Source organism: Grammomys surdaster, unplaced genomic scaffold (genome assembly GCF_004785775.1).
Source record: "Grammomys surdaster isolate TR1022 unplaced genomic scaffold, NIH_TR_1.0 224, whole genome shotgun sequence".
NCBI lineage: Eukaryota > Metazoa > Chordata > Mammalia > Rodentia > Muridae > Grammomys > Grammomys surdaster.
Genome location: NW_021604669.1, coordinates 6,698,002 through 6,718,807, shown reverse-complemented (window position 1 = coordinate 6,718,807; position 20,806 = coordinate 6,698,002).

Here is a 20,806-nt window from a genome sequence, read left to right as displayed (position 1 = left end):
CTGGTAGCTCCTGGGACCCCTACAGGCTGCTCTGCTGGCTGTGCTCCTGGCACCAGACTAGAAGGGGATTGGTGGGGCAGGCATGTATCCAACCTGGATATTCCTGGGGCCCTACAGGACTTCACAAGGAAGTAGGATGCTTTCGGGACCCCAAAAAGCTCCTAGAAATAAAAGTGTGTACCTACTGCCAATTAATGGAGATCAGGGGACTGGGACACAACTTACCTCTGCTGGCTGTATTCCAGCAGACCAGACTCCAAGGGGATTGCTGGGGCAGGTATCCAAGCTGGGTATTCTTGGAGCTTTGCATGCCTATCCAGAGAAGAAGGACACTCTTGGGGTCTCACAAGGCTCCTCCAGACCCAAGTCCATTGTTTTGACAGTTGCTCCAATGTCAGAACAATTTAAACTTTGCAGAATGATCTGACATCCATTCCTTCCTCCACCAAGTGGTTCTAGAATCATAATTTACAATTTCTTCAAAATATAAAACATGTGTATTGACCAGACATTGGGAATAAATAAGACAATTAGAATTTCATGTCCTATACTAAGTGACAGAGTCAATGAAGCCAAGCATTCAGCTCAGTTTTCTTTTTCTCTGTACTTGGACTTCACACATTTCTCATATTACCAACCACTACATTTCCACACTACCTGTCACTGCTGGTGGGAACAATAATTAGCTCATAAGTACAATGTGTTCAAATACTTGTAATGAGAGAGGTGTTGGGCCACTTGTGCCAGAGCTGAATGGTGTAGTTATCAAGAAGCACCTGCAAAGAACTGAGATAGGAAAGACTTGCTAGAATAAACATATGCAAAGAAAGAACTGTACTCTCTACAAACATGAAACCTGACAGAAACTACAAATGCAGAATAGAATTCCCCCCAACTTGATCCAGATTACTATTGAAATTTTGATCCATAGCAGTTAGTCTAAGTAAAAAATCTAGGACCACTAATGAGCATAACCTAAGACAAAACCAGAAAGTTGCATGATTCCCATCAAAGCTGTTATCTTTAGGCAAAAGTTAAGCGCTCTCTCTCTCTCTCTCTCTCTCTCTCTCTCTCTATCTCTATCTCTATCTCTATCTCTATCTCTATCTCTCTTCTTTTGTGTGTGTATGTGTTCGTGTGTTCATTTACATGCATATGTTTTTGTACTTACATGTTGTTACTAACATTGAATGAACCCCAGTTTCATAATTCTGAGGCAATATCATCAAAGGCATATTAGAACCAAGAAAAAGCAGATTCATAGTAACTAACAGTCATTTATTTACATGCTGTGTGAATTGGATAAACACCTTGGGTGCTCTCACCCTCATTTTCGATACTGATGGCATGAAACTCTTGTAGTATACATGCTAGTAAGTCTTCATCATCAATTTGATACAACCTGCTGTCTCAGGGAAGCTGGAAACTCAACTGAGAAATTGCCTCCAACAGACTGGCCTGTGAGCATGTCTCTGGGCCATTTTCTTGATTGCTAATTGATGTAGTTGGACCCAGCCCATTGTGGGTGTTACCATCCTTAGGCAGGTGGGCCTGGACTATACAAGAAGGGTTGCTGAGCAAGACAGGGGACAAACCAGTAAGCAGCAGCATCTCCTCATAGTTTCTGTTCCAGAATCCTGCCTTTGCTTCTCTCAATAATGGATTGTAAACTATAAGTCAAATAAGACTTTCCTCTCCGAGTTGCTTTGTAGTCATGTTATCACACCAACAGAAAAGAAATCTAGATTAATATATATGAAATGTGAATGAATGAAATGATACGTTTGAAGGAATCATGTCATGAAGTCTAGAAACCCTTTGATAAGCAGGGTAGATGCTTGCTCTCCGTCTAAACCAGCACAGTCAGGTATATCACCCAGCACAGCCTGGCAATTTCTTGTCCTGCTAATCACAGGGCACTCTTCTGTCTCTAGACACCACCACTCTCTCAGAGACCTAAGATTCAGCACAGATTCCTCCCGTTGTTAAGATCACTTTTACCCTGTCATTCACTAAAGTCATGTGGACATTCTCTCTCTTCTCCTTCTAGGTAGAAAATGAGGAGTTGTAATCTAACTGACCAACACTGAAAATTGTTACTACCTTATATTATAGGACATGTGATCATTGAAGTCATGCATGTATATACCCTCTCTTTCTTAAAATTTGATTATGAAAGGCTCTGGTTCCCAAGCACAGGATAGGTACATTCATTCTTCCTTCATTCTGGTTCCACATAATTATATGATAATTGAGACTAAAATTCTACTTAAATATAACAATCTATTTCCCCCCCACAAAAAGCCAACATTTGGAGGCAGTAAGGATTACTTGTTTAGGCACAGTAAGAAGTGTTGCCATTGCTCTAACCCTGAGTGACATGATCCTCTCAGCCTTTAGGGGGAAACACTTTGTTAAGGTGATTCTGCATTTCTTAAAAAAAAAAAAATCATTTTGACTTTGATTCTTGTTCTTTGCCCTATCTTTAAGATGCAAAGGAGAGGATGTAGATGATGGACAGTATGGATGCAGTTGCTCTCAGACCCTGTATTTATTATACCATCACTGCTAAAGAAATCCCTATTGCTGGATCCACATGGCAACAGCTCTATCAAGCATCTCTCAGCTCCCAATTGGGAACTCCTTCCCCCAGTAACCCTCCTAGCAGGGGCTTTCTCTGTCTCCAGGACAGCCTGCTTGCTATGCTTGGGTGTTGCAGTGATTTGTGCACACACATCCCTCCTCCCATAGTTGAAATTCTCCAGAGAATTTTTATTCTCTATACATCTTCCTCTGCTCCCAGAGCTGTATCTAGATAATAATAGGATCTCAATAAAAGCTGTGAAGGAACATTAATTTAACATCACCTGAGTGCACCTTGTATTTATTCCCTGAGGGGAGAATGCACACCTGCCATTTTCATAAGTTTATGTCTCTAAAGAAAGAAAAAAAAAGCCCAGCAAAAGCTTATCACAATTATCGATCTAGCCTTAAAACCTCTCAAACTACTGCAGCATTTCTTTTCCATCTTCTCTGAGAACTTTTCATAACATCTATGGACTTTATTCAGCTTTTAAAGGTTATGTGCTGCTCTCAGCCCTGCTTATCTTTCAAGAAGTTACACAATGTTGCTACAGATTTGTGGGGAGAATGCTCTCCCTTCCACTAACTGTCCTGGTAAACAGTCTTTGAAGAAGGAATATCTGTAGTGCCCACTGAGCAGAGCAAGCAGGCAGTCAGCGGTGTGGTGCTTTTGAACAGACAAGACCTGTGACTTGTGGCACTGATTAAAGACCTTAACCTCTACAATCCCAAATGATCCAGATCACTGTCAGGGAAAGCATCCTGGTATCGAACTGTTCTGATCGATGTCAGATAGGCTCAGAACTTTCTATGCAATTCAAACAGCCAGAGGTTGAGATAATGGTTCTGTAGGAAAAACACATGGCTCACAAGCTTGTGAACCATAGATCAAATCCTCAGAGCCACATACAAGCTGGATGCACAGTACAAGCACCTGCAATTCCAGTGTTCTTATGGGAAGATGAGAGGCAGAAACGAAAGAACCCCAGGAGCTCACAGGCCAGCTAGCCCAGCATGTATAAGAGCAAACAAGAGACCCTAGCTCAAAGAAAGTGAAAGGCTGTTCTTGAACCTCTATACTCACGCTATGGCATTCATACACATCCAATCATATATTCAAATAAACAAATAAACAAACAAATAATTAAGTAACCAACCACCATGTGAAGTCAGAGCTGATAATACTCATATATAGCTGAGAAGGATATTGAAGCTCTGGTCCTTAAGGACTCAGCTATAGGTCGCATTCTTGGGGTCTGATTCCTAAACCCACTGATCTCAGAGTTCATGGCTCTGAGATTAGACAAAAGGGCCCACTATCAACAACCTTAAGGAATTAGTCAAACCTCAAACATCACTAATTTAAGAACACTAGAAAGTAGCCTTATTTTAAGACTTCTGAGGTTTTAAGTTGGAATATAATTCTACTCAATGACATACTATCTTTGTGTTGCACCCTAATGAGTCTTGATCAGTATACACAACCATACAATGTACGTCCACCTCAAGAGATAGAATATACTGATCTTTGCTAGAAAGTTCTCTGTACCCATTCCAAGTCAGTCCCACACCTCCAGGAAATTATTTTGTTTTTACCGTAGATTAATTGTTTTGTGTTTTTACTTTGAACTCAAACCAATTATTTCAGACTCTCACCCCCTGAATGGTGAGAAAATTCATCTCAATCAATGGGGGATTTTCTCACTTATCTTCTTTGGGTCTCAGTTTATTTGTTGCATCTAAAATAGTTGAAATGATCCATGTGTGTGGATGTGCCTGTATACGTACACATATATTCCACCAGAAAAAAGCAAAGAAACTCTCTGGATGGGGACAATGTGATAATGCTGTGAAAATAAGATTCAGACACATTTTCAATCAATAAAAATGTGTGCTGATCAGACACCACAATTAACTGTTTAATTAACACATTTCACCTAAGCAATGTGCCTTCCCCAGCTTCAGTGATTGGTGATGTACACAACAAAACAAGAATCTCAAAAGATGTGTGCAGCACACAGCCATTTTCCACCTAGGGTCCAGAGCTACGCCTCATGGATGTTATCGCCTAAAATCTTAGAATTTCCATTGTTTTCTATTTAGTAATTTCTCTTTAATGATACAAATTCATGGATACACATTTAGTACATATAACGATCAAATCCAAATCACTAATGTTTCCATCACCACATTTTAAGTTGAAAAGTTTTGAGCAGTATAAACATTGTGCTTACTCGTGGGTGTGATGGTTAAACTCATACCTAGAATGCTTGAGGACTCGACCATTCCTTCTCCTACGAATTACTTTTCCTAAAAACAGATTTCACAATTTTAATTCATTTTTGAGTGAACTCAACTGCCAAACAAAATTCTTATATCTAACTTACTTATCAATCTAATAAACAGATGTGACACTTTCAATTTACCTGAGCATGAGAAAAATACATTCTGACAAAATACACCACGAAACAAATAATCCCTAATTATAAACCATTTTATCCTTTTTTTGTTGTTGTTGCTTTTAAGTTCCTGTCTTCTAGTCATTCATAAAACTATAGGTGACTGTGAAATATATCCTACACAGTTCCACAGGATGGTAGAACTTATACTTCTGACTTCTTGTTACCTAACTTAACACTATCCCTTTTGCCTACACACTGATCTCAGTCTCTTGTGGTATATGTGTTGAGGTCCAGCAGTGGTTCTGCATCTTGCCTTTCCTCCTTCAGGGTCTCCAAGCACCGCTGTATACCCGGCTGGAAGGATGAAGTGGAATCCAGATACAGTCTTCAGAATCCTGGTCTGACTGGGAGTGAGGGGGTGGGGGGTTCTCCAAGGATTTTAATGAAACAGCTCTCTTAGATGATCTTAACTTGTTCACATGCTTTTACTCAGGATGGGCTTGTGCACATATACTTTATTTGGGTGGGCCAGGGCTATATATGATCCTTGGAGAATGGGAAGGAATTTTCAAGGTAATTGTAAAATCATTGGCTGTGAATAGCTCATTTGTATGGACAGGCATTCCAGGAATCCAACTTACTTCTGAGTAGATTCTTATCAAGAAAGAGGAAGTAAAACTTGTAGGTCTGACAAGGATTATCCCATCTTCCCCAGTAGAGCGTGTGGGGTATCAGGTTCCCCAGACAAGGTCAGAGAAGGGGAAGCCTTGTTGGTAAAGGGAGTCCTTCATTTTCTCTTGAGCTCAGAGGTGCTATTTGGACATGAAGATTGTGACCTTAATTAGCAGGTTTCCCCACAGTCTCTATTAATCACTATTACACATTCTAGTTGATAATTTCTTTTCTTATTTTAAAAATTGAAAATAGACTTTTCATACGATATATTCTGATTACAGTGTCTGCTCACCCAGTTCATCCCTGGTCTTTCCTATTACCCTCCCTACCAAATACCCGCCCCCTCTTTTTTTCTCACTTTCTCTCTCTCTCATTAGAAAATAAGCAGGGATCTAAAAATAATAACAAAATAAGATAAAAATTAACTGGAACAGGACAAAACAGAAGGAAAAGCGTCAAAGAAAAAGTATAAGAAACACATATAGACACAAAGAATCACAGATTCACACAAGCAGAAATCCATAAAGACACAGAAGTGAAAACCATGTTGTATACACAGAAGACTCCAAAAATGACATGGAGGGTTTGTTTTATTTTCTGTTCTCCATCTACTACTGAGAATGGGTCCTTAAAATTGTTTTGTCTATCCAGTAATGCTCCATTGAAGAAAACCAAGTTTTTCTTTGAGTGACTGTCCATTAGAGATAACTTCTGGGTTAGGGATGAAGACTTTTGTCCACTTCCGCTCTCAGTGCTGTGACTCCATCTGGTTTAAACTTTTGTTGGCCCTGTGTGTGTATTGCCACCGTCTCTGTGAATTCATGTGTGTGTTGGTCCTGCTCTATTTAGAAGGACTTGCTGTCCTGGTGTCTTTTAGCCCATCTGGCTCTTAGAACCTTTCCACCTCTTCTCCCATAGATTTCCCTGAGTCCTGAAAGAAGGGATTTTGATGGAGACATCCCATTAGGACTGAGTGTTTCAAGGTTTCTCACTCTGTACAGTATCCAGTTGGAGGTCTCTGTATTTGTTCATATATATATATGTATATATATGGAGGAAATTTCTACAATGATGGCGGAGTAAGATATTGATCTATGTGCTCTTGAATTCGGTTTGCAAGTATTTTATTGAGAAGTATTTTATTTATAGTTTTGTATCTACAGTCATAATGGTAATTATTCTGTAGTTCTTTTTCCTTGTTGGGTCTTTATGTGGCTTAAATATCAGGAGAAATTTGGCATCATAAAAATAATTGGACAAAGTTCCTTCTGTTTCTATTTTGTGTTATAATTTGTGGAGTATTGGCATTAATTCTTTGTTGAGAATCTGGAAGAATTCTGTTCTAAAACCATCTGGCTCTGGGCTGGTTTTTTTTCTTTTTTTTGGTGGGGGGAACTTAATTATTGCTTCTACTTTCCTTAGGGATTATAGGTCTGTTTAAATTACTTATCTGATCTTAACTTTGATAGCCAGAATATACCAAGAAAATTATACATTTCTTTTAGATTTTTCCAATGTGGTAGAGTACAGTTTTGTTTTTTTTTAAATAAAGTGTGTCTTTATGATTCTCTGGATTTTCTCCATGTCTGTTATTATGTCCCTTTTTATTTCTGATTTTGTTAATTTGAAACTTCTCTCTCAGCCTTTTAGTTAATTTGGCAAAGGGTTTGTCAATTTTACTAATTTTTTTTTAAAAAACAAGTCTTTTTTTACTATTATTTGTATTTCCTTTCTCTGATTAGTTGTTTCTATTTTATTGTTTCTAGCAGAGTTTGATTATTTCTTGTTTCTTCTTTTGGGTATGATTTTCTTTGTTTTATTGCTTGAAAGTTTTCAGGTACTTTAAGTTACTAATATGATATACCTCACATACATTATATATGAGACATACATAACATAGCGCTATGAAGTTGCCTCTTAAACTTCCTTCATTGTTTTTTATGTTTGGGCATTTTGTTATTATTTTCATTCAATTCTAAAAAGTTTTTTTAAAGTTCTTTCTTGAGTCATATTTTTTACTCAATAGTAAGTTGTTGAGTTTACATGAGGTTTTAAGCTTTCTCTTGTTTCTATTAATATTCAGATTTTAAATTATGGTGGTCAAATAGGATGCAGGATATTATTTCAATTTTCCTGTATCTATTGAGAACTGTTTTGTATTCATGTACCTGGTCAGTTTTAGAGAAAGTCCTAGAAGATACTAAGAAGAAGGTATATTCTTTTGTGAATTGGTAAAATGTTTTGTAAATATCTGTTGGGTCCATTTGATTTATGGTATCAGTTAGGTGTAGCATTTCTCTGTTTAGCTTTTATTTGGGTTGTCTATTAGCAAGAGTGAGATATTGAAGTCACTCACTAAACATGTTTGAGAGTCAATGTGGGATTTAAGTGTTTCTTTTATGAACACGTGTACTCTTGTGTTTTGTGAATAGATGTTAAGATTTTCAATGTTCTTTTGATAAGTGTGTTGTGCCCTTCCCTATCTCTTCTGATTAGTTTACTTTTACATTTATTTTATCAAATATTAAAATGGATATACTAGCTTACTTCTTATGTCCATTTTCCTGGAATATCCTTTTCCATCTTTGTAGCCTGAATTTGTATCCATCCTTGATGTTAAGATGTTCCACTTGGATATAGTAGAAGGATGAATCCCGTTTTCAATTCCAATCATTAGCCTATGATTTTTTATTAAGGAATTGAGACCATTTATAGTAAAAGTTTTCACTGAGGAGCATTTGCTGATTCCCAAATTTGTTGTGTTGACATAAATATATTGCCCTTTTTTTTTTTTTTTGATTTACTGACCTGATATTCCTTGTGTTTTCTTCTGTGTGGTTTACCTTTTCAGGTAGAAAATTTCTTTCTAGGACCTTCTGTAGGTGTGAATTGGTAGATAGATACTGCTTAAATTTTATCTCACCATGGAATGTTTTTATTTCTCTGTAACTGCTGGCTTTTCCACCCATTCCCCAGTTCCTGAAGTAATGACTCTGAGACTTATTATTTATGAATATATGTCTAGACCATAAGCTAGGGCTTGTTCCCTGACTAGTGTGTAACTATCCATTTAATCTAGTCTAAGTCTGCCATAAGCTTAGTCACCTCTCCTTAGTTTCACATAACCATGTTCCTCAGATTCGGGGTGAATTTTTTTCTGCACCTGAATCTATCCCAGAGTTCTTTTCTCTCTACTGGAACTTTTACCTCCTATTTCCTGCCTCAGCTAATAAATAGAAAATTAGTTTTTTATTGATAGGATATTTGCACACAGTACAAAAGAGATTTTCTCTATATTTTGCCATATATAGTAACTGAAAGTTTTGCTAGTTATTTAGTCTGGGATGACATCTGTGATTTCTTAAGAGTTTCTAGATATCTTCTCAGGCCCTTCTGATTTTAGAATCTTCACTGCGAATTCAAGTATTACTCTAACAGGCTGGATTTCATATGTTAGTTGGTCTTTTTCCCTTGCAGTTTTTAATATTATTTAATCTGTTCTTCTATTGTTTTCATTATATCTGCTGAGGGAAATTCTTTTCTGGTTTCTTGTATTTGGTATTCTGCATGCTTTTTGTACCTAGACAGGGGGCACTTTCCTTCAGTTAGGGAAAATTTCTTCTATGATTTTACTGAAAATATTTTTTATACTTTGTTGTCCAGGGTTTCTTCTACTTCCTCTTGTCCTAATATTCATAGATTTTGTCTTTTCATAGTGTCTCAGATTTCCTGGATTTTTTTTCCTGGATTTGTTAAGATTTAACATTTTATTTGATTGCAATATCCATTTATTTCTATATTGTCTTCAATGGCAGAGATTCTTTCTTTCATCTATTATATTCTGTTGTTGAGGCTTAATTCTAAAGTGTTTGTTTGACTTCTTAAATTTTTTATTTCCAGTTTTATCTATGTCTGGGTTTTCTTTAGTGATTCTACTTCTATGTTCATGCCTGGAACTGTTTTCTTCATTTCTTTCTATTGTTTCTTTTTCATGGATTTTATTAATAGGTTTCTTCATATCCTTTTAAGGCTGTTAAGGAATACAGTAATAATAGCTATTTTGAAACCTTTGTATGCTTCAGTGACATTGTATTTCTTGGGCCTTACTGTAACAGATTTGCTGTGTTCTGGTGGAAACATCTTTTCTGGCTATTGTTGATTGTGGTTTCACTGGATGTGTCTAGGCGTCTGGGTTTGAGATGATTAGGATTCTAAGTATTTGTATCTCATCTTGTCTTTGTTAGGTGGGTACTCCATTTCTTAGTTCCTATTACCCCGTCTGGTACTTAAGAGAGTGTGATGGCTGTGGGTGGCCTGTGAGGGAATGCTTCTGGGTCTCTGCCAGGTGTGGTGACTATGGACTCTGGGCAGATGTGTTTCTAAGAGCTTACAGGAAGGAATGAGGATGGGCTGGAAGGATCCAAAGGAGGAGGGAAAATTGGGTTTGTCTGGAGGATCTGTTGAGTCACCAGGGAACGGAAGCAGAGAGTGAAGACGTGCTTCTGCATTTGGACTACTTCAGGGCTAGGGATAAGACTAGCGAGTCAGAATTAAGGACAGGATGGACAGTGGAAATCAGCTATCTGACTCCCAGGCAGGCATAGGCATCAGATATCCTGATAGAGAGGGCCTCAACTGTTGGCAGCTGATACAAATGGAGGAGGAAAGACTGATTCCTAGAAGAATTTGTGGAGTCCCCAGAAAATTGAGGTAGAGAAGAAAGACACAATCTTCCGGTGGCCTCCTACAAGGCTAAGGATGAGACTGGGGAATTGGAAACAGAGAATAGGAAGGAGAGTGAAGATCACCTGATTCTCAGGTGATTCCCAGGGCAGAGTGGCTGGTGGGTTGGTTCTCCTGGTTGACTTTTTTAAGACCACATATGAACACATCCATGTAGAATTTTCCTTTATATCTTTGACTTATTTCACTTAATATAGTGTTCCCCAGTTCATGTTTATACATGTCTATTATATATCAAGATAATAGTAGTCCACATTTTATATAATTTGATAATATTTCATGTTGTAGTTGCTCACACATCTCTTGATGAATTTATTCCATATCTTAGATATTGCAACCCTACAAAACTGAATATGAGAATGCGTGTATTTTTTGTTTGGTATGTGGTCATTTCCTGTGGATAGTTTGAAAGTAGAACATTGTGTGTGTGTGTGTGTGTGTGTGTGTGTGTGTGTGTGTGTGTGTGTGTCTGTTTAGAGATGACCATATTCATCCTTGGAGAAGACTGAATCTTACTCTATTAACAACCATTAATTCCTTATAGCTTTACATCTAGCAATGGGAACCTGTAGGACTTTTCCCATCTACCTTGGAATGCAAACTTTTGTTGCAATTGTTCAGTTCTTGTTTAGGCAACCATATCATTGAGATTTCATGGATATAGCTTACCTGCCATAAACAGAAGACACCATTATCACAGAAAACTTCCCCGACCCAATGACTCTAGAATCTTTTTTCCCCTGGCCTCCATAATGTTCCCTGAACCTTAGGTATAGGGTTTGTGTTGTGGATATGCCAACTGGGACTGGACCACCTATAGTCAATTGTTCCCTGACTTTTAATCTGGAAAGATTTGTGGAGTCCCCATGGAATGACTACCATTACAGAAAGACAGGCCCCTTCAGGTGGTCTGCTACAGAGCTTTCTGTAAGTCTCTCTGTGGCAAAAGAATCTTCTTTTGTGAGGAGTGAGAGGTACACTTACTTTGTCTACAAATTGGAAATGTTGCTGTTTGTGTTTTTTAAGTTCCTTATCCACTCTAGATCAATATTCTCTTCTTAACAGTTCGCACTCTTCTCCTTATATGGTAGAGGTTGTCTCTTTATCATTGATTGTTTCATTTCTGGACCGATGCAGTCACACTCCATAGAACTTCATTGTCTGGTTTTGATTTGTTTTCTGCCCATCGGGTCTTCCCCTGGCAGCACTGTTCTCCTGTGTTATCCCCTGTTTCAAAGTTCAGATCTTAAACTTCTCGTTTTAAGCACACACACACAGAGGGAGGGAGAGAGAGAGAGAGAGAGAGAGAGAGGGGGGGGGGGGGGGGAGGAGCTATCTGGTCAATAGTAGACTTCGACCTTAACTAATGGGGCAACATAGAACCATCCCTTTCTTCCCTTCAATCCTAGACAAGCAAGGACTCCTGATAGGAAAGAGAATGTTTCATCATGTAACAAAGGTTACAGAAGAGAAACACCTTGCTTAACATATGAAAACATCCCAGTACAGAGAAAGATGGTTCCCACAGGACCATCACACTATTGTTTGTAGCCATAGGACCAAATGGCTATTGTTCCTACCCACAGGACCACAGGACTATTGTTTCTACCTGCAATTCTTCTTGTTACTACTTCCTACACTGTCATTACTATCAATGTTGAGACAAGGACACTATTGCTACATTAAACCTGAACCAGAAATTACACTTTCTGTTAGTTCCACATGGTCCCCAGGTTGGACTCTGGGGGACTGTGAAGGGCTCATAAAGTTTGGAAATGCTCCAAGTAGGAATAAGGAGTCAGGATAGACACAGGCAGTGATGTCTGAAGTGAATTGTTAATGATAGCCAGCAGCTGTGCTTAAACTCAGCACAAAGAGAAACATAGGAAAGCCATGAGGTTCAGCTGCTTCTAGTTCTCTGGACAAAATTGTTTCTGGATCCTTTGGAGGACTTGGCAGTCAACATACTTTCATCCCATTGTCTTAGCTCTTTAAGCCAGGTAATACACAATAGAGGAAGAGCCCCAACGAAACAGATTGGATTGTGAACACTTCAGCCTTGTTTGTGCATTAACTCCAGAGCCAGCCTTACTGCATCTGCCGGAGATCAGTTATGTGACTTTGAGTGGCTTCCCTCACCTCTCCTTCCCTCAGCTGAGAGTTATGAGAATGCTTTGCCTTTGATGTGGAGAAAAGAGAATGGTGCCTCAACTTCTCAATCTCCTTGTCCCACCTTTCCCCAACCCCCACTGGAAATACATTGTGCTACATGGGTGGTGACAATGACAACATAAAATTATTCAACATCTATTTTTGCTTTCTACCTTACCAGGGTGAAGAAAAAGCCATTATCCTGTACATGTCAGCTTTGTAGGCCTGAATGTTCACTGGGGGTGCTTTTCATGGGTCTAAGTTATATGTAAGAACTCTAGAAAGCATAGTACATCCACACACCTAAAGCCTGCTCACCACTTCTATTTTCAGTGATATCTTGGCTGATTTTCTGACTTACATCTGCCTTGTTGCTTTCTATTGCTCATTATCCCCTCACACTCCAATAATAATGGGCCCTCCTTTCTGTAATCCAGGCAGAGTCATAGTAATAATGATGTAAAGTATCTGGGACATATTACGTGCTCACTAACTGTTTGCTATAGCAACTGCTAAAGGATTTTCACTTCTACAAACCACTTAAGTGCCTCTTACTTAAGTTTCCTAACCTTTAATGTGCCATTAATAACTGTTAATATTAAGAAAATGTATGGATTTTATTTGGTTCAAGGTTGGCACTTGGTACACAGTATACCACTTCGTCCAATGTGACTTAGCTAAAGTTATAAATGCATTTTGATTCTGTCCCATGGTATACCATTAAATAACAGAGAAATGTTTTACAAATACTCTGCAGCATGATGGGTTTCCCAAATTTCTTGAAATAAATGTCCTTGTCTAAGATAATTAAGATATTATGTACTCTCCTCCAAGGCCTTAACAAATGTCCTCTACTCCATATATACTTTGCAAATGACATATGGTTCCACAGAATTATATCCTAGCTCTTAGAGCCTATTATTTATTGTTATATCATATGTGATGATGATTTTGTGTGTGTGTGTGTGTGTGTGTGTGTGTGTGTGTGTGTTTTGGAAACACAAACTCAAGCTCCCAAGTTGGACCGGTAACTTACAGCCCACATGATCAAAACCTCTAATACTCTCCTAGGATAAAAAGTAGAAAACCTAATAAAAGAACTACAACAAAAAGCAGGTTTAAGAATGTGCAATCAACTCTTGATACAAACCCAGGATTTCTGCACACAACTGTTCTTGGCATCAGACTTTGCACTTGACACAGTCACATCTGCATGTGTGTTAAGGTCTACTGTGCTCAGCTTATTAAGAAGATACTGGTGTGTATAAAAGTAACTAACTTCACAAAGCTGTCCTCTGACCTCCATGCATGTGCTGTGACACATAGACAGCAGTCACACACAAGCATCCTAGACATACACACTGACATATACTCACATGCCTACCCAATATTGATGTGTAAAATTTTTAAAAAATTATAATGCTTCAAAGAGTGAATCTAAGTTTAGAGCTCCCTTTCCCATGGTTACCCATGTTCAAAATAACCCAACTCTCAGGAAAAAAAAATGGTGTCATCTCTGTCCCTGTTTTGAAATAAACAGTGTGTTCTTCTGGGGTCAACTTACAGAATGTCAGATGTGTTAAATGCTTCACTCTGTGTATTTCATAGCAACAGGAATATCATGCCCATCAATCATCATCATCATCATCATCATCATCATCATCACTATCAGCAGCAGCAGCATCCTTCTCAGCCTCATGCACTCGGAGGCAAGCAAGAGACTTGGTGGATTAGGAGGAGTAAAACTTAAGTTTTAAAAGAGGATTAGTAGAGTTTAGAACCTAGAGAATTAAGACATGCAAGTATGTGAAAGTGGTTTAGGAGAGATGGGAAAAGGAAAAGGGGGCAGAGAGCAGTGGAGTACAGCAGTGTTAGAGACCTAAACTGGGCTGGAAGGCAATGGTTCGTATGCATCCCAGGCCAGCAAGAATACACAGCAGTCGTTGGAATCCCCTGTACACACCAACTCCATGGCTCTCAGAAATCTCGAGAAGGGACAAGCCACATGGACTTGGGAACTCAGATTTAAACCTTGGAGGGAAGAATGCTCACAGAAGATGATAAGCCTCTGGAAGGCAGAGGTCTGGGCTCAACACTGAGTTGGTTTCACTCTTATTTAAGTTCCAAGCATGTAGGACATTTGGGAATCACCACACATAAACATTCATCTAAGAATGAAGAAATCGAGGCATAGATATACTGGATGATTCTACCTGTCCACTAGCTCGCCAAACAGCATGTGTATTTGATAAGGTAGAGTAGCAAAGTTCATTTTGTTTATTATTTATGTTATATAAGCATTGCCATAAGAACAGCTCCATTTTCAAGTGTCAGGAATCTAATCCCACTGAATCATCACTTCATATCAGCATCCTCCATGGCTCCTCTGCACGTGAGGAACCAGGGGTACAACAGGAACCAACATATGAACTGCCTCTCTTTGTTTCCTCTCCCAACTCTACCTGTTCCCCTGCAGTGTTTCAGCATTCAGAAATAGTGGAAGATCTTCTTTTTTGAGCTTTCCCTTTACTTTTAAATGCCTTGTTAACGCAAATCTCCCAATGCTCTCTTTCTAATTAGAGGACTTGGTAGGGTTCTGAGCATTCTTGTCTCACATCACAGAAGATGCCCCGTGTTTTCCACCCATAAATCCAATTTCTTCTTATAGTCCCTTACGAGTGGCTTGTGTGGCATTGTGCCTCCCTCCTCTCTTTGAGGGAGGAAACAATTGACAAGCCTTTTATTTCTCGGAGTTGCCTTCAAAGCTGTCCTTCAAAGGTTCTCCTTTTTCTGCCTGGCTACAGTGCCCAGCACGATGAAGTTTACTGTGTGAAGGCACCTGTCATCCATGGATAGCAGAACAAATTTTCTTCACCTCTCTGTCTCTTGGTTTCTTTGTTGATAAATAAAACAGACATGGCGATAATAGTCTCTGCCCCAGAGAGTATTGTATAGAGTGGGTGAGAAAATAAATATATGAAAAACTCCAACAGTGGTTCCTCATCCGTAATTATAAACGTTCACTCTTTTTCATTATTGCCCACAGCTGTAGGTCCTTAGCCAGAACCAACAAGCAGCAGGAAACAATGCAGTTAACATCATGTATCATGCAGATGTCTCCTAATTCAATCATTTCAACTTCTAATAAGTAAACACTGACACAGAAAGCAGCACCAGGAGTCAAACCCAAGCCTCCCCCGCGTGTTTGCTCCTCGGCGTCCACAACACTCATTACCTGAATTATATATTTCGAAAGAAGATTGCATTTAGTTTAGCATTTGATTACAGGGTGTCTAATCCTGCTTCTGTAATGGCTTGCCGAATATGAGTCTTCTTGTTTCCTAAAAACTAAGACTCAGAGTGGAGAACAAGAAAACCCTAATTACACCACATTCTAAGGGGTACTGGAAACAATTAGGCCTGGTCTCTCCCAGGGCTTACTAGAAGGTATATGTAATTGACCTATAATAGCCTTAGACATCACAGTTTCCTTCTCATGTTACAAAAAAGGAGAGATGAACAAAGGAAAAGAAAAGAGTAACTTGCCTTTTCTTTGAGACAAACATAAATTTAAGTGTATTCAAAATATGTGGGATAGACTTATGCTTAAAAAATGTTGTGGATGAAACTATTCCTTGCCTAGCTTCTGTGTATTTTTATTTGCTAACTATGGAAATCCTATTGCCAATAAAGAAGCTTTTTTCTTTTCATCGTGGACTCTGTCCCTTCTGATTTAGCAAGCTGAAATTGAGTGTTGCATACCCAATACACCTCACATATTCTTCAGAGGCTGACATCTTGGGTTCGTGACAAAAAGACCAACTGTACCAAGACTCTTAGTGACTAGTATTGTTTCCCCACTGCTAGTGTATGGTCAGTGAAAAAATGGATCCTCTGCTTCCTCCACCCCAGAGAAGGTCACATGTAAGCACTTGTTTCATTTCAGAACAAGGAAAATTCAGATCTCCTACCTTGAATTCACACACACCTACATTCTCCACATGACTACGATGAAGGAATGAAAGTGTGAATCACAAATCATAATCTCACTTTGTTCAGCTCACTCAATGCAAAAGTTTAAAATTTCAAATTGAAGTTTTAATATGGAGCTATTTCAAATACCCAATAAAGAGCATAAATTCTTCTTCCAGGAAGATGGATTATATGGACTTCATTTTAGTCCTTTCTGAATGAAACCAAAATCGTTGGATATGTCAGGGAGCAGGAGAGGAGAGGGAGGAGGTGTAGGAAAGAAGAAGGGGAGGATATAATGATGATTCTGAAAGATGGAAGGAAAAACAGACAAGGCATGACACTTGGGATGCAAGAACAGCATGATGATGTTTCCTATTTTGTTTGTTTGTTTGGTAGGTAGTAGCTCTTACTTTTCTTTCTTACATATTATATTTCAGATCAAATGCAGTCAAAAATACTTAAGAAAAACCTTTTCTTCGTTATCAAATGATCCAAAAAAGTAACCCCACCAACAAAGATTAAATGGGGGAACAAAACCCATACTTGCCAGGCTACAATGAGGCATCTCTAACCCCATTGTTAAACTGCAGTCAGAAATGGGTTAGTGGGGAGCCAGCTTTCACTACAGTTCAGCAACAAAGAGGCTCTGCTCTTTTCTTCTCTGCTCACCTCCTCTGATTTTCAGAGGGGACCATACAAGGAGGAAGCTGGGCTTCTACTAGTACCATGTGATACCAACAACACAACCCCCTTACACCCTACTGTGGTGGGATCAGGGAAGACCCTGAGAACAGCATCGTTCATGCATAAGCTCTCTACTCACAGAATCAGGGGAGGACAAATAGGAACAGAAAAAAAAAACTGGACCCAGAGTTCCAGTAGCAAAGAGCTTTCTTCATTAGGGCCAGCAAGATGGCTGAGCAAGTACCAAGGCTTGTTCATTCTGCCAAGTCTGAGAATCTTAATTTGATCCACAAGACCCATAAGAAAGAAAAGAACCATCCGGAAAAACTGCTCTATGACCTTCATAAATTGCTGTGGCACCCTCCCACATGTCCCTTACCAGAACTTAAGTAAATAAATAAATAAATAAATAAATAAATAAATAATACAGCTTTAAAATAAGAGTTTCCCTTCCCCCACTGATGTCAGTAGAGACCGAGTGGAGGTGTAGTTAGACTCCACCTGCCTTTAATAGGATGGTTCCATACATTACCCACCAAACTAGCTTTGAGATGTGCCTGCTATAAGAAAAGAAATAGATAACATCATTATAAGATCACCCAGTAATATCGAAACTGTCTCTGTTTTCATTTCAAAGTGATGTACCATATGAAAAATGAGGAGAGGGGCTCAACCAAAGTAAATACATCTAATCAATAGATGTTGTTACTAAGGTGTTGATAATCTCAAACAGAAGCATAAAGTAACCACACTACAGTGTTTGCTTATTAAGTACGCACATTTGAAAAATAATTGAAATTAAAGCTTCAGATACAAGTTGAAAGTCGCAGCAGACAAACCAGCTTAGAAGGGATCTAAGCAGAAATTTTGGAACTGAAAAAATTTGAAAATGATGAAAGAAAGGTCTCTAAGCAGAAAGGTGGTAATAAAAGAAGGGTTTTGGAGGATCAGCAAAAAAGGACATTGCCCCTAGAAAGATGCAGCAGTGAGGAATTACAGTGAGCATCCTTTCTGTTCTCTACTTTTCTAAATTTCATTTAATTAAGCCAAACTTAGACTACTCCACAGCATATGCAGAAGAAAATCTAAAACAATTGCAATTGAGGAAGGGCAGAATAAAGTGAGGTAAGTGTCTGTACAGTAGACTTAGAAAAATTATGTATATGCAGTGCAATACCTATCACACACACTAAAATAGAAATCTGAACACATTATAAATAAATCTTCCACAGTCATGTGATATATGTTATGACTGTTAAGGGGTAAACAACTACCTACTGATTGGAATCATGACCTGATTCACAGGAAGGATTTCATGCTTAGTACTCTAAACCTGGTCAAAACCCCATGAATGGGGAGGTTGTAGGCCCCGGGATAGAATCTACTATTTTATTCTGTGTAATGGTATGTCTGTCAAACTGCCTTCTAAATATTTATGGTATATCTTGATTGGAGAAGCTTCTTTTTTACAGTGAGCAGTAGTCAATGCACAAACTCATAACTGGCCAAAGTGCTAAGAACCAGTGACCGTTAATGCTGAGTCCTAAATATGTCATCTTTATCACACACATCTCTGTCCCAAAGAAGAGGTAGGAAAACAATGTATGAGTTAGAGGACAAAGAATACTGTGAATTGCTATCTTCTGAATAAGACAGACAGATGCAGGGAGAGAAGGGAAGAATATGATCCAACTGCATTTTGTTTACAAGAAATCACTACAAATACAATGACACTTATAAGTTGAAAATGGTATAACAGAAACAAATACTATTTAGAAATGTTAAGATGTCTATATTAATATGACATGAAATAGACCAGGTGAAAGAAAATTATCAGAAATTAAAAGGGGCATTTTTGGGATGAAAAAAAACATAACAAATATGTGTGTACCACAAAAAGTTCAAAACTATAGAAGATGAAGCCTATTAAAATGAAAGGACACGTGTTTGAAAAATATAAGGTTATAGTTAGAGATATCAGCCTCTTTCTCATAACAATTTGTAAAACAACTCATATATATATATACATAAAAATAATAAATGTAAAAGCAAAAATAAATGAAAATGAGAGCAGGGGAAAATTAGAAAATCAATGAAACAAAAAATTAAACCCCTTTAAAAGGATCAATAAGATGAACAAAACCTCTCTGAAGGCTGACAAAGCAGGGAGAAGATACAATGTACTAATATCAGCAATGAGATAAGAATGCCACCTCTGACCTTACAGACAAGGACAGGATAAGAGAATGGTACAAAGAAGTCCACACAAATCAAAACTACAAAGTATTGAAACTCACCCAATACGAAGAAGAAAATTATAATAATCCTTACAGTAATTTAATTTGTAATCGTTAACCCAAGAGCTAACATCATAAAGGACAACACAATGGTCTGCTACATTGAACAAATCCTTGTGAGCCTCTATGTGATGATACAAATAGAATACTGAAGCAAAGTGAATAAAATGTCTAAGGCCAAGTTTCAGCTTGCCAAGGCCTCCTACATACAGCCCAGTGAGAACCTGGCATGACTAACTCTAAGTACTAAGTTAGAGAAATCCTGGAGGATCCCTTGGGGAAAAGAGGGAACTGGCTTTGCCTTAATGCTGAGTCTCTTTCTGCTTTATTCTCCAAGGCATATTATGTATCTTTATCTTCAATTTTTAACAAATTGAGAAATAGGTATTGATCGAATTAACTATGAAGAAAGGTGACACCTTGGAGGAGAAACACCAACTGTTTATTACGCTCCAACTGAGACACCCCCTCAGCATTCGCAGAACAATTAGATTTGGGGTAGTGGATTTTAAACTGGGTAGATGTTTTGCTGCAGAGATAATCACTACAAATATGCTCTGTGAAAATCATTTTCCACTTTATTTCCTGAGCCTTGCTTGGCTAAAAAAACAAATCTCACCAAAGAACCCTCTGTAGTGGCATCTGTGAGCAATCTGCTGCTGACTCCTTTTTGGTGTCAGCAGCCCACTCAGAATTCATGGGCTCCTCACAGTATCACAGAGGAATTCTGCCTGCGATAGCTGACATCTCAGGCACATTCCTTTCCAGATCAATTGTAAACTCAAACCTTTTTTAAAGCAACTTCCCAAGCTCTCCAGTTTCCTCTAGCAGGGCCTGAGCTTAAGTCCTAGCTCTGATGAGCAGTGTAGTCATAGGCAAGTTTCCTCAATTCACTGAGACTGATATTTTTACATATCAGAACATAAGAATGCCTCCGAGTATGTGGGAATTTCAAATATAGAATATTGTCAAAACACCAAACAGCAGTAGATGCTCAACAAATGTCAAGAAAATGAATCAAGACACTCAATTTCACATAATAACCCATCTCAATGTTCATAAAGCAATCACCATCCCTATGAGCTCACAACTTTGTATGTCAGAATTTCTAGTAGACCTCATAGAGATGCTTCATCTTTCCTGTGTCAAAATGGAGCCTGGGCTAGAGGGACTCAAATGTGCAGGTGGCTAAAGAGATTCTGATGGGTCTTAAGTCCAGGTCCTCATTGTCTTCTTCAGCTGGGCCTTTTGATTGTTTTTTTTTCTGCATTGTTTTTGGAAGCCCTGATCTTTAGT